This window comes from Nyctibius grandis, chromosome 4 (assembly GCF_013368605.1).
Source record: "Nyctibius grandis isolate bNycGra1 chromosome 4, bNycGra1.pri, whole genome shotgun sequence".
Classification (NCBI taxonomy): Eukaryota; Metazoa; Chordata; class Aves; order Nyctibiiformes; family Nyctibiidae; genus Nyctibius; species Nyctibius grandis.
The window spans coordinates 31053037-31064049 of NC_090661.1; positions in this window are offsets into that span (position 1 = coordinate 31053037).

Below are 11013 nucleotides of genomic sequence, written 5' to 3' on the forward strand. Positions count from 1 at the left end.
TCTCGCAGAGCCCGGTCAGAGAATGCCAGCCTTGGTTACCCATAAATCCTGCTCTCTGTTGTTGTGCCAAAAAGGCTGTATTGACCATTCGTTGTACAGTTTTCTGCAAACATGCAAACAAACAGGGTAACACAAGTAGGATAATGCCTATTATAAACAGTCCCATTAGTAGACTCTATCTACAAAACATGCAGTTTGCTTCAGAACATACTGTTATTCTCTGTTATTCTAGCTGAAAGGAAAATTACTGACAGGAAAGCTGATTCTGTGTAAAGGTAACACAGAGCAGGCCTTTTAGAGCCTACTCTGAGGCCTACTCTTGCTAAACCGTTGCTAAACCATCTGGTACCAATTTCCCCCTTTGGAAGTAGTTAGATTTATTATCTCACTACTTCCATATACTTTTCTCAATGATTGTCTTAACACAACCCACGTACTCCTGTGCCTGTAAAGACAGAAGCATAACCTCGACCCATTAGTAATAGTTCCCCTGGTCCCAACCACTCGTTAGTACCTGGTTCCCTATATCACACTTTGCCTTTGTTTTGCACATAGCTTGCTCCCTGTCGAACTGCCTCCCAATGTATTACAACTGGGGGTCGCTCCTTATCTCCTGCTAAAGGTAAATGGTTAAGTACATAAACAGCTTTTGCAAGTCTCTCAGAAGGTTCAGTCACCTCTCCCCCTTTTTGTTTTTGCAGAAGCTGTTTCAATGTACCATGAGCACGTTCCACAATCGCCTGACCCGTAGGCGAATGAGGAATCCCAGTGACATGTGTAACACCCCATAGTTGACAAAATTGACGAAAAATCTGTGAACAGTATGCTGGTCCATTATCAGTCTTAAGTTGTTGTGGAACCCCAAGACTTGCAAAGCAAGCAAGTAAATGTCGTTTGACATGACGACCTGTTTCCCCAGTTTGTGTTGTTGCCCATATTACATGTGAAAACGTATCAACAGATACATGAACATATTTGAGCCTTCCAAATTCTGCAATGTCAGTAATGTCCATTTGCCACAGTTGCAACGCACTCAGTCCTCGAGGATTTACCCCTATTCCAATTCCCATGCCAATTTTTTGACAACTAGGACAAGCACTAACCAATTCGCATGCTTGTGCCATGGTGAGGTGAAATTGTTTCGCTAGCATTTTCGCTGATTGATAAAAGAATTGATGGAATAGGCGCGCTTGTTCAAATAAATTTGGTGATATTTGTGTATAGGACACAAGTGTGTCTGCTTTATTATTTCCAATGCTCAAACCTTTATCAAATTGATGACTACGAATGTGAGTGACAAGATAAGGTACCTCTCTGAGGTTTATTGCTTGATGCAACTGTAGCAAAATGGTGTAAAGTCGCATATTTCTTATTGGTCGTATAAAAGCTCTTTCAATTTGATTTACAATGCCTGCTGCATAAAGAGAGTCTGTTACAATATTTACAGGTAAGTCCTTCCATTTTACAAAAACCTGATATATCGCAAAAAGTTCAAGTGTCTGCAATGAGTCCTCAGTTTGTCCTGAGAATTTGCAATGTTTCCATTGTCCATCCTCTTGCCAAGTAATAACTGCTGAATGTGATTGCTTTCCTGCATCAGTAAAAACAGTTAGTCCAGTCACAGGTATCTCTGATCTGATAGGTTATTCTTCCCAATCCTGTTTGCAAATAAACTGTAGCTTTTTATCTTTTGGCAAAAGTGTTAACAATTGTCCAGTAAAGTCCTGTAAGGCCATTTGAAAAATAGTTGACTGATTTGTTAACCACTGTAGATATTCCTTCTTCACAGGTAAATAGATAGCATCTGAGTCTAGTCTGGTAAAGTCTAGTCCGGTAATGTCTAGTCCGGTAATGTCTGTAATTCTTTTACGCACTTTGACAAGCAATTGTGCTATTGCTTCCACTTTAGCCACAATATTCCGAGCATCACTGTGTGACAAACGAAATTGTCGTCGCAGTGCCCGATGTCCTTGATGAAAAAACTCATGTGACATACGTGCCTGTTGTTTAATGTCCAGCACCTGTATAGTCATTGTAGTAGAATTTGTAGAGTCAGAAATCAAAGAGTCCACTTGGGTGTTGCCTTCTGCAATAAACCCAGGCAAATTAGTATGATTTCTTACATATAAAACATAAAACAATGCAGTTCGGATTTGAATTTCTTGCCACAGAGCTCGCAGCAATTCAAAAACACGCTGATTACATGTGTGCTCTATAACAGATCTATCCAATTGCTTTACAATGCCAGCTACATATACTGAATCAGTAACCAAATTAAAGGGAGTGGGAAAATTCTGAAATACTTCTAATACAGCTCGTAATTCTACCACCTGAGGTGAACCCTTTTGTTGTACTACCATAGATTCCCACTTGCCGTCAGAATACCAGACAAGGCCTGCCTTGCCTGTTTTTCCAGATCCATCCGTAAAAATGGTAATTCCATCCACAGGAGTGTCTGCGCACAACACTCTCGTGGCAACTGGAAGTTCCACACTCAATTTTATAACAGGATGGGAGAGCAAGTGGTAAACAACCCGTCCCAAGAAATTCTCCATGGTTATTTGCAAAGCAAAGCTATTAGCCATACACCACTCAAAATATTGAGCTGCAATAGGAACGGTTAGTGATGCAGGATCTCTGGCCACAAGCTCCTGACATCGCATCCGTCCTTTGATGATAATCTGTGCCAATAGCTCTGCAATCATGGGGACAGTTTTCTTTGTTCTTAAAGGTAGAAACAACCATTCCAATACATGTAACGAATTTGATTATTCTGAATTCCATTGACCAATTATTACATATGGAATTTGCCTATCAAACAAAGTGATAATTTGTATTTCCTGATTCAAATCAATACGATGTACAAATTTGGAATGTAGCCTGTTTTCTACTTCTGTAATCAGTTGCTGTACCTCTGTAGTAGTCTGTCGTGGTGTTGTTAATTTTGTGTCCCTTGCTAACAGTTGGAATAGAGACTGCAATTGTGACGACGTAAGCCCCAAGTACGGCCGCAGCCATAACTTGAGCCTTATGTCCCACATCTGCACTCGTTCCACAATGGCCGTTTGCCACAGGTCCAAGGCTTGGCAGCCACGCAGGTTAACCCCGCGTGGAAACACCAGTCCTGCGCTCCCTGCGGTTCGGGCTGCGAGTTGACTGCATAGGCCTGGAACTGGTTGGGAAGATTCATTTGTGTCATCACACGGTTCCTCCCCGCGTTCTTTCTCCAGTTTCCCTGCGCTCTGCAGCTGGTTGTTATCAGCTGACCTTGAGCATTATACTTAGACCTGCACAGCTTCACAAGATGCCCCAGCTTCCCACAGCAATGACACATCAAAACAGAGTTATCTCTCCCACTCAGCTTTGACTTCTTAAGGCAGTTTTTCTTAAAGTGACCTTCTTGCTCGCATGTATAACAATGATGAACTACCTTAACTGCCGCCGCAAAAAGTTTTTGCTAAATGCTCCATCTGAAACGTGGTGGTTCCTACTTTCCTGCAACCATCCATTAGCTCGGTTAAGGTGGGGCCACGATTCGCCATCCCTGCAACAACTTTCCTGCAATCCTCATTTGTGTTGTCCCTCGCTAACTGTAACAACAACGCTTCTTTTACAATTTTCCAATCTAATGGTTGCCAAATATTTCTTCCCTCAGGACCCGCACCCACAGTCACCGGATATGCTTGTGGAATTATAACTCCTTCTCATAACGCATCCCGAATGATCCCTTTCCATTTCACTCCCCCCCCCTCTTCCCCTGTATACGCGGGCGGACGCTGACCCTCTCCCTCACCTCCCACATTACCAGATGGACGCAGACCTCCCCCCCCAGCCCTGATCTAAAGGTGGAGTAGGGAGTTGTAAAGGAGGTTGAGGTGGCCCTAATACTTGTCCCGAACATAGAGGGGGGTTTGGGGGAGACATAGTCACGTGTCCGGAGGTGCTTGGCGGATGGTGCTGCTGCAATTCCTTCTTTAATTCTTCCAGTCTACCAAGCTCTGTCATGTCAATTTCGTGTCCATTTCGTGATGGTAACGGTCCTTTAAGTCCTTGTGACTCTGGTACTGCTGATTCCGTAAATGGCGAATCCGGTAAAGGTGGATACGAAGCAGGTTTACCCTCCTTCTTGTCCTCCTTCTTAGCCTCATCCGTAGAGAGTTCAATGAGAGGAGGGGGTTTCGGAGGGGGTTTCGGCCAAGTCTCCTGTTCAGCGTCTGAATCAATTAGTCCAAATCGAGTTCGTGTTTTAGGGCGCACTACCAGTTCTGATGGATCTGTATCTATTCTACTCGCTCCCCGCTCCTCGGCTTTTTTTGGAGACGTCTGTACCCACGGCGGTAAAGGAGCTGCCACTGGTACAGCCACTGGGGCCGTGGGAGGTTTTGGTCCCGGAAATAGCGAGGTAGTAGTAGGCGCCTGTGGTCCTAAAGCCATAAAAGCTGTATGTGTGACTTCTCTCTCTGCTTTTATTCCTTTTAACGCTTCGCTAACCAGCCTCCATGTAGTAGACAATTTATAGGCTTCCTTATCACCACTTGACACCGCAACCCAGAGAGAGTCACCAATCTTCTCCAGTAAAGGCACTTCAAAGACATCATTAAAGGCTGTAAAATGTCCTTTATCTTTTGCCCAAGACAGTAACTGCTTTAACGCAGGTTCATCATATTTAATTCCTCTCACAGAGAGTATATGTTGGAGGAGTTTCACCACTGCCACTTCTGTCTTGGTCAGGGTAGACCCCATTCCTCCCCCAGCTGCCTGGGAAGCCCTACCCAGGTTTTCCTTTGCTAGCAAAACTCAGGCTTACCGCATCCATTTCCCAGTGCGAACTGCATCCGTTTCTTTTTGCCGGTGCGAAAATCCAGTGCCGGGGCAGCCCTCTACAGCTGGCTTCCTCTCATCCCCCTTTCGGTCCGTTGTCCGCTGCTTCTCCGCAGTCTCCGGGCCGAAGAGTCCCTGTTCGGGCGCCACTTGTCGGTGTTCGCGAGAGGGCACGGAGTAAATGCACGCAGACCAATATGATCATTAAGCAGATCTCGTTTATTTACGTATCTGAGGGTACATTTATACTATTCTATTGAGGGTACATTTATACTATTCTATTGAGGGTACATTTATACTATTCTATTTTTGTACACACTCTGTGTACATGTCATTTCTATTATGATTGGTTAGTATGCTTTGTTCACACGCCTCTATATTAGTTCTGATTGGCTTATGCTAAAAAGTTATATCTTGCAGGTGCAGCATTCTTTCTTATTTTTCAACTTCCCTATATCTTATTTTTCTCATAGCCAAGGTCCTCAACTTCCCCCATAGCTTGTTGGTCTCATAGCCAAGGCCCTTGTTCTGTATTATGATTGGCTAGTTCATCACCACCCCATTACCACCCCCTGGACATGCCTGGACATAGCTCGTTCAGTAGCTCATTCCCACCATTGTCCCGTGGGAACCCCACACAAGGCCACTGCTAAATTCCTCACTGCTTACGAGTGAAGAGCCGAAGCGGGGTCGCACCTGCAGGGAGGAGCGGACAGGGCAGGTGACCCAAAATTGACCAACGAGGTATTCCATCCCATACACGTCATTCTCAGTATAAAGCGGGGGGATCACGAGGGTCTCGCTCTCTTTCTGCTGTGGCCGGTGTCCGAAGAGGACTCTGTCCGTTTTCCTGCTGCCCCCGATCCCGATCCGTGCATCCCTGAATCCAGCTCTCGACTGTCGCTGGGCCCAGCCTGGGCCTTCCTGGAGCCTGCCCTGCAGTGCCAGGGGTGACGTGGCTGACTTCAGGGGAGCTCGGTCTTGGTTTTGTATATATATTTCTATATATTTGTATATATTTGATTATTTCTGTTATTATTATTATACTCTTTTTCATTATTATAGTTTATTAAAACTGTTTTAACTTTCCAACCCGGAAGTCTCTCTCCCTTTTCCCTTTCCCTTTCCCTTTGGTGGCAGGGGGGGGGAGTTAACAGAGAGCATCTGCCACAGGTTTAATAGCTGGCCCAGCTTTAAACTGTGACACACATCCAGCCAGAGCAATAGCTCAAAAATCCCAGGCAAATATGTACATTTGTGTACTTGCGCTGTCCACAAGGAATATATTATACCTGTTGAATATGCTCCGTAGAGTTGATCTGTACACGAATGTACACACTTGAACAGATCTAACATATTCCTTGTGGTCTGCACGAGTACAGCAAGTCCAAAGCATGAATGAATCATGTGCATAGGACTAATTCAATGCAGTTGGGGTATATTTGATGGTACGCAAGCATTTGTGTGGTCCATATGCAGTAGGTCCAACAGGCCCCAGATTTATCACATATGCTCCTGATCTGAAGTTTCCTGGATGTGCTTTACATCAGCACTTAAACAAGATAGAAAGCTGGAAGCCCTACTTCAGATATTTTCATTGAAAAGGTGAATGTATGGTAAATTATTTTTCTGAACAGAAGTTGCCAGCAAAAGGCATATTGAGCATGTATGGCTCCAGGGGCCCCCACACATCAAGGAAGCAGCTCTGTGTAAGTTTGCCATACTGTACTAGACAATGAGTTGTTGGATGGAGGTTTCAGCATAAACACTACTTACGAGTTTGACTGTATCAGAAAAACTGAAAACGGAGAGAATTTCACTGTATGACTTTATCCTGTTGGGACATGTCCTTAGGGTTTTTAACCCCGTGGAGGCAGAGAGTGACACTGGCAATTATGAGCCTCCGTCTTCCACACAGTAATGTATGAAATTACTTCTGACAAGTGAGCAAGTCTTAATTGTTTTTTCTTCTTAGAATATTGTAGTTAGATATTCCAGGCTCTGCTGTATTCAAGACTTTGATAGACTGAGTTGCACTGATAACTGATCTTTCATCTTTCCCTGGTAGTAAGTGTGATAATACTGATGCATGCAGAGGGGTGTCTATCTTTACAAAAGCATGAGACCATAAACGAGGTGAGCGGGCGTATTCCCAGAATACAGAGTTAGAATCACAGTAATATCATGATATCAGTTAATTGCTCATCATTAGCTCGGAAAGGAGAGTTTATGCTTCTGGGAATATTCATATGCATTTAAGTCCCTAGTGAAGGGTCCCTTGCGGTCAGCCATGTGTGCTCACTGAACTCTCTCTGCTGTGCTGATGTATTATGGACCCTATAGACCAAACCTGGTCTTGCTTAATGACTCAGTTCTGGTACTAACATCACCACTAACTTGATCAAGCATCGCTGCGCACGCAGCTTGTTGCCACTACTGTTGCAAGTTCAACCCAGCTATGTCCATCCCACAAATTGCTACATGCCGGGCTCAGAAATTCCAGAGGACAAGACGCTTTTGCTTCTGGCTTGGGATAAAGCTTTTAAGAGTCTAGGACAGAGGTTTCTACTAGATTGTTCTTGAACCTGGAAAGCTTCCCAAACCAGAATCTACTGTGAGTCATACAGGATGATCCAATTGCTCTTGGTTACTTTAATTCCTTTCTTGGACACAGTCACAGTCAATACACAGAGGACAGACAATTCCATCCAAAGCAACAAAATATGGAAAGATGGGTAAGGCACATAATCGTGAATGTAAATGATGATTGCCTAAGATAGATTTTCCCTTCCCACAGAAGAACTAAATTTCATTATTCTTATTCTTCTCTCTCTTGGACCCATATTTATTGTTAAGAAAAATTAAGAACTAATGAAGATATTAGCAGGTACTGAAGAACAGCCTCTGGTGCTTACTAGCCCAAACCTCTGGGGCATAAAAAGTTAAAAGAAGTTACTATAAATCCATTTCATCTGTGAGATCTCAGTTCACACTCAGTTAATTGGTCTGTTTTGCAGGATTTAACCCGGTGGCGTAAGAACCTTGAAATAAATCTCTTAGCTACGATTAGAGATGAAAGAGAGATTAGCACGGGCAGGACAGTTGAAGTCTTTTGCTCCATCTCTATTAGTGAGTCAGTGTAAAGACAGAAGAACACAGACATCAGAAAATCAGTAGTTCAGTCTTCCTCAGGATGCTCAATCCAGCTATTTTCTCCCATGTACTCAGCAAGTTACCAGTTTCAAGATCCTGTTCAGTCCTCTAAAGCAGGTTAGTGGTCACAATACTACAATAAGTCACAGATAGGAATGTGTGTTTAGCTAAAATGGCAGATTTTAGTGAAATTGGTAAGATACGATGTGGTTTGTTTATGACAAAATTGCAAGGCAAATTTCTATGGACAATTTGCATCTAATAAGTAAACGTTATAAAAAAATAAATAGCTGTGCTATATCTTGTTCTATGTAGTTAGAGGTATTTGATAGCAAAGGAACAGATAGGTGGCATCTTGGAAGCAAAAAGCTACCATGTGCTGATGGAAGCTGTATTTGAAGTGAGTTAGACAAGGAAAGCTTGAGAACAGTATCGATAATATGGGAGAGGTTTCCACATTTATTAGGCTTCTTCTGTTGAAATAAATATTTCTCTCTTTATAGAATAAAATCTACCTTGCTCTCTCATAGCTGGGGAAAAAATGTCTGTGTGTATATGGTTCATAACTCTGGAGTGACTCATGTGCAATGGTGAGGTGTGTTTCTAAGAACTTTGACAGAAGTGTTAGTTCCACCAAACTACTGGGAGCGTTTGTGGTTTTACAGTAGCCCACTGCCAAATATAAATTGGAGCAGAACAGATGCATATTGCAAAGCAAGACAATGACACTTTTAGCTCACAACTGCACTTCAGTTCTTTCAGCTGGAAGAACTTTCTTCATGGTGCTCAAAAAATGCTACTACATGGCAGTATGCGTGTTGCAATACATCTTATGCTAATAAATATATTCAATACTTCATTGAACAGGGAAATAATAATGTTATGGTGTATTTACAAAATTCATTATGATGTGAAGAGAGTCTTTCCATTATCAAAAATAAATTCAGTAAACTGTTAACATAGGAAAAAATATTTTCAAGAGAAATATCCACATAGAAGCTAGGAACCCAGGAAAAGGGTAGGTAAGTTGTTCTTCTGTCCCAGACTCAACGCACTCAACATTTCATGAGAAGCACAGTTGTCGCAGATGCTTTGTGCAATCCCAGGTATATCAGTGACAGCCAGGGTCACCCAACGAGTGGTCACTACACTACAACAACCAGTCGTTCCCCTCCTTTCCTCTGGCAGTATGGTTCATATGAAATAGCAGATCTTATATCACCGGAGGACTGTGGTGTGGGTACCTATGTTAGATGAATGTGAATATTCCATGAAATCTGGTCTTATAACAATACTAAAATTGCACCAAGAAAGCTGGAAATACCTTATGAGAACTACTGGAGGCAAGGACTTACTAAGAGAATTGCTCTTGCACATAAATTTTTCATTTTTTTTAACTTTAGGCATCTGAAAATGGGGGAGGGAGCTATATAAGAATAGCTACACGAGACACTGAATGTATCCCTGCTTATGGAATTCAGCTTCAGATTTCTTTATGGCTTGAATAAGACAGAAAGTCTCAAATTTACGTCTTCCAAAATCAACAATGCCTCTTGAGTAGATTAATTTTAAGTAAAGGTAAAACTGTTTACAACTTCTGTTCAAATGTTAAAGCAAAAGATGTTTAGCAAGTAAGGTGTTCTCAGTGACACCGTAACTATATGTGTGCCTAACAATTTAGAGGCATTTTGCAAATACATACATGTATTTCATAGAAATTAACAGTGAGTGATGCATTCATATACACTGGCCATTGAACATGAACTGTGTATCAGCAGCTAGGAAATTTCACAACAGAGTCTCTCTGTTGTGAGCTCTGAGACCTGAGTAGTGGGGGCAAATAAACCTATTTGCAGCAGCCATCTACAGCTATTTAAGTTCAAGTCATGAACTGCTTAACTGGTGAAGCAATCAATCAAAGATACTGTCTCCAGGCTTAGCAGACAGGCTGTCAGCTGAATTCATACGGAGGCTTAATTCTGTGCCAGCAGAGCATGATCCTTTTAAATGAGGTCTGAAGGATACCGTAGAAGAATGGTGTGAAGAAAGTGTTGTCATTTTATAAATGACTGTTCTCTGGACTTTGTACAGAGGTGTCTATCAATAATCAGTATTTCATTATGATGATACGATTATCACAACATGATCACAATCAGTATTCAACCATAACTGATAATCAGCCTTAACAATCGTTAAAATTAGGACCCTGTTTTTAAAGTCAGAGTGCTGCTGGCCTCAAAACCTTTGGAAATAAGACCAGAAGGAAAAATACTGTGCATTTCACACACTATTCTGTGTATTGTACAGAAGATATACAGAGATTAATAATTTTGAGGGGAATTAGTTTCCTCTGTAAATGCAGGAGAAAATAAATGCAATATGAATGAATTAGATCTCACAGGCATTACAATGTTTTAATATTCAAATGCATGAAGATATCTAACCATATCCTAATATGAATGAAACAACCTATTCCTCACCTGTACAAATAGAATTGATTCCTGCCAACATACACAGATGAAGATGCTGGGATACCATTACCTTTTTAAACTGTACTCCACAACAATCTGCTTACCCACTGTTAAGCTTCATTGCAGCTGTGGATCCTTTAGTGGGTAGGTGTAGCCCTACTTCTGTACAGCTTGTCCACAGGTGGTTTTCATGCTGTTTTAGCTGATACCAGTTTTATTCAGTCGAAGTTAAGTAGTTGAGTCCACTAGTTTACAAAATATTATACAAGAATAATGCTGCTCATACTTCTCTCGTTCCCTAAATTTACAGGATTATGTTTTACTGTTTATAAATGCCATTAGTGGAATTCGATGACTGTATAATCACATAAATACATAGTTGTATAGTATAAAATTACTCTGATGAAAATTACTGAATTAGAACAAGACCACGCTGAAACCAGGTTTTCTGGGGAGGAAAGAAAGAAGAACTCCATGTATCTTGCACGTGTTGAGGAGAGACAATCACAAAGCGTCAGAAGCACTGAAGAACGGTAAAAGTTCATGGTTTGATCCTGAGGTATTTGCA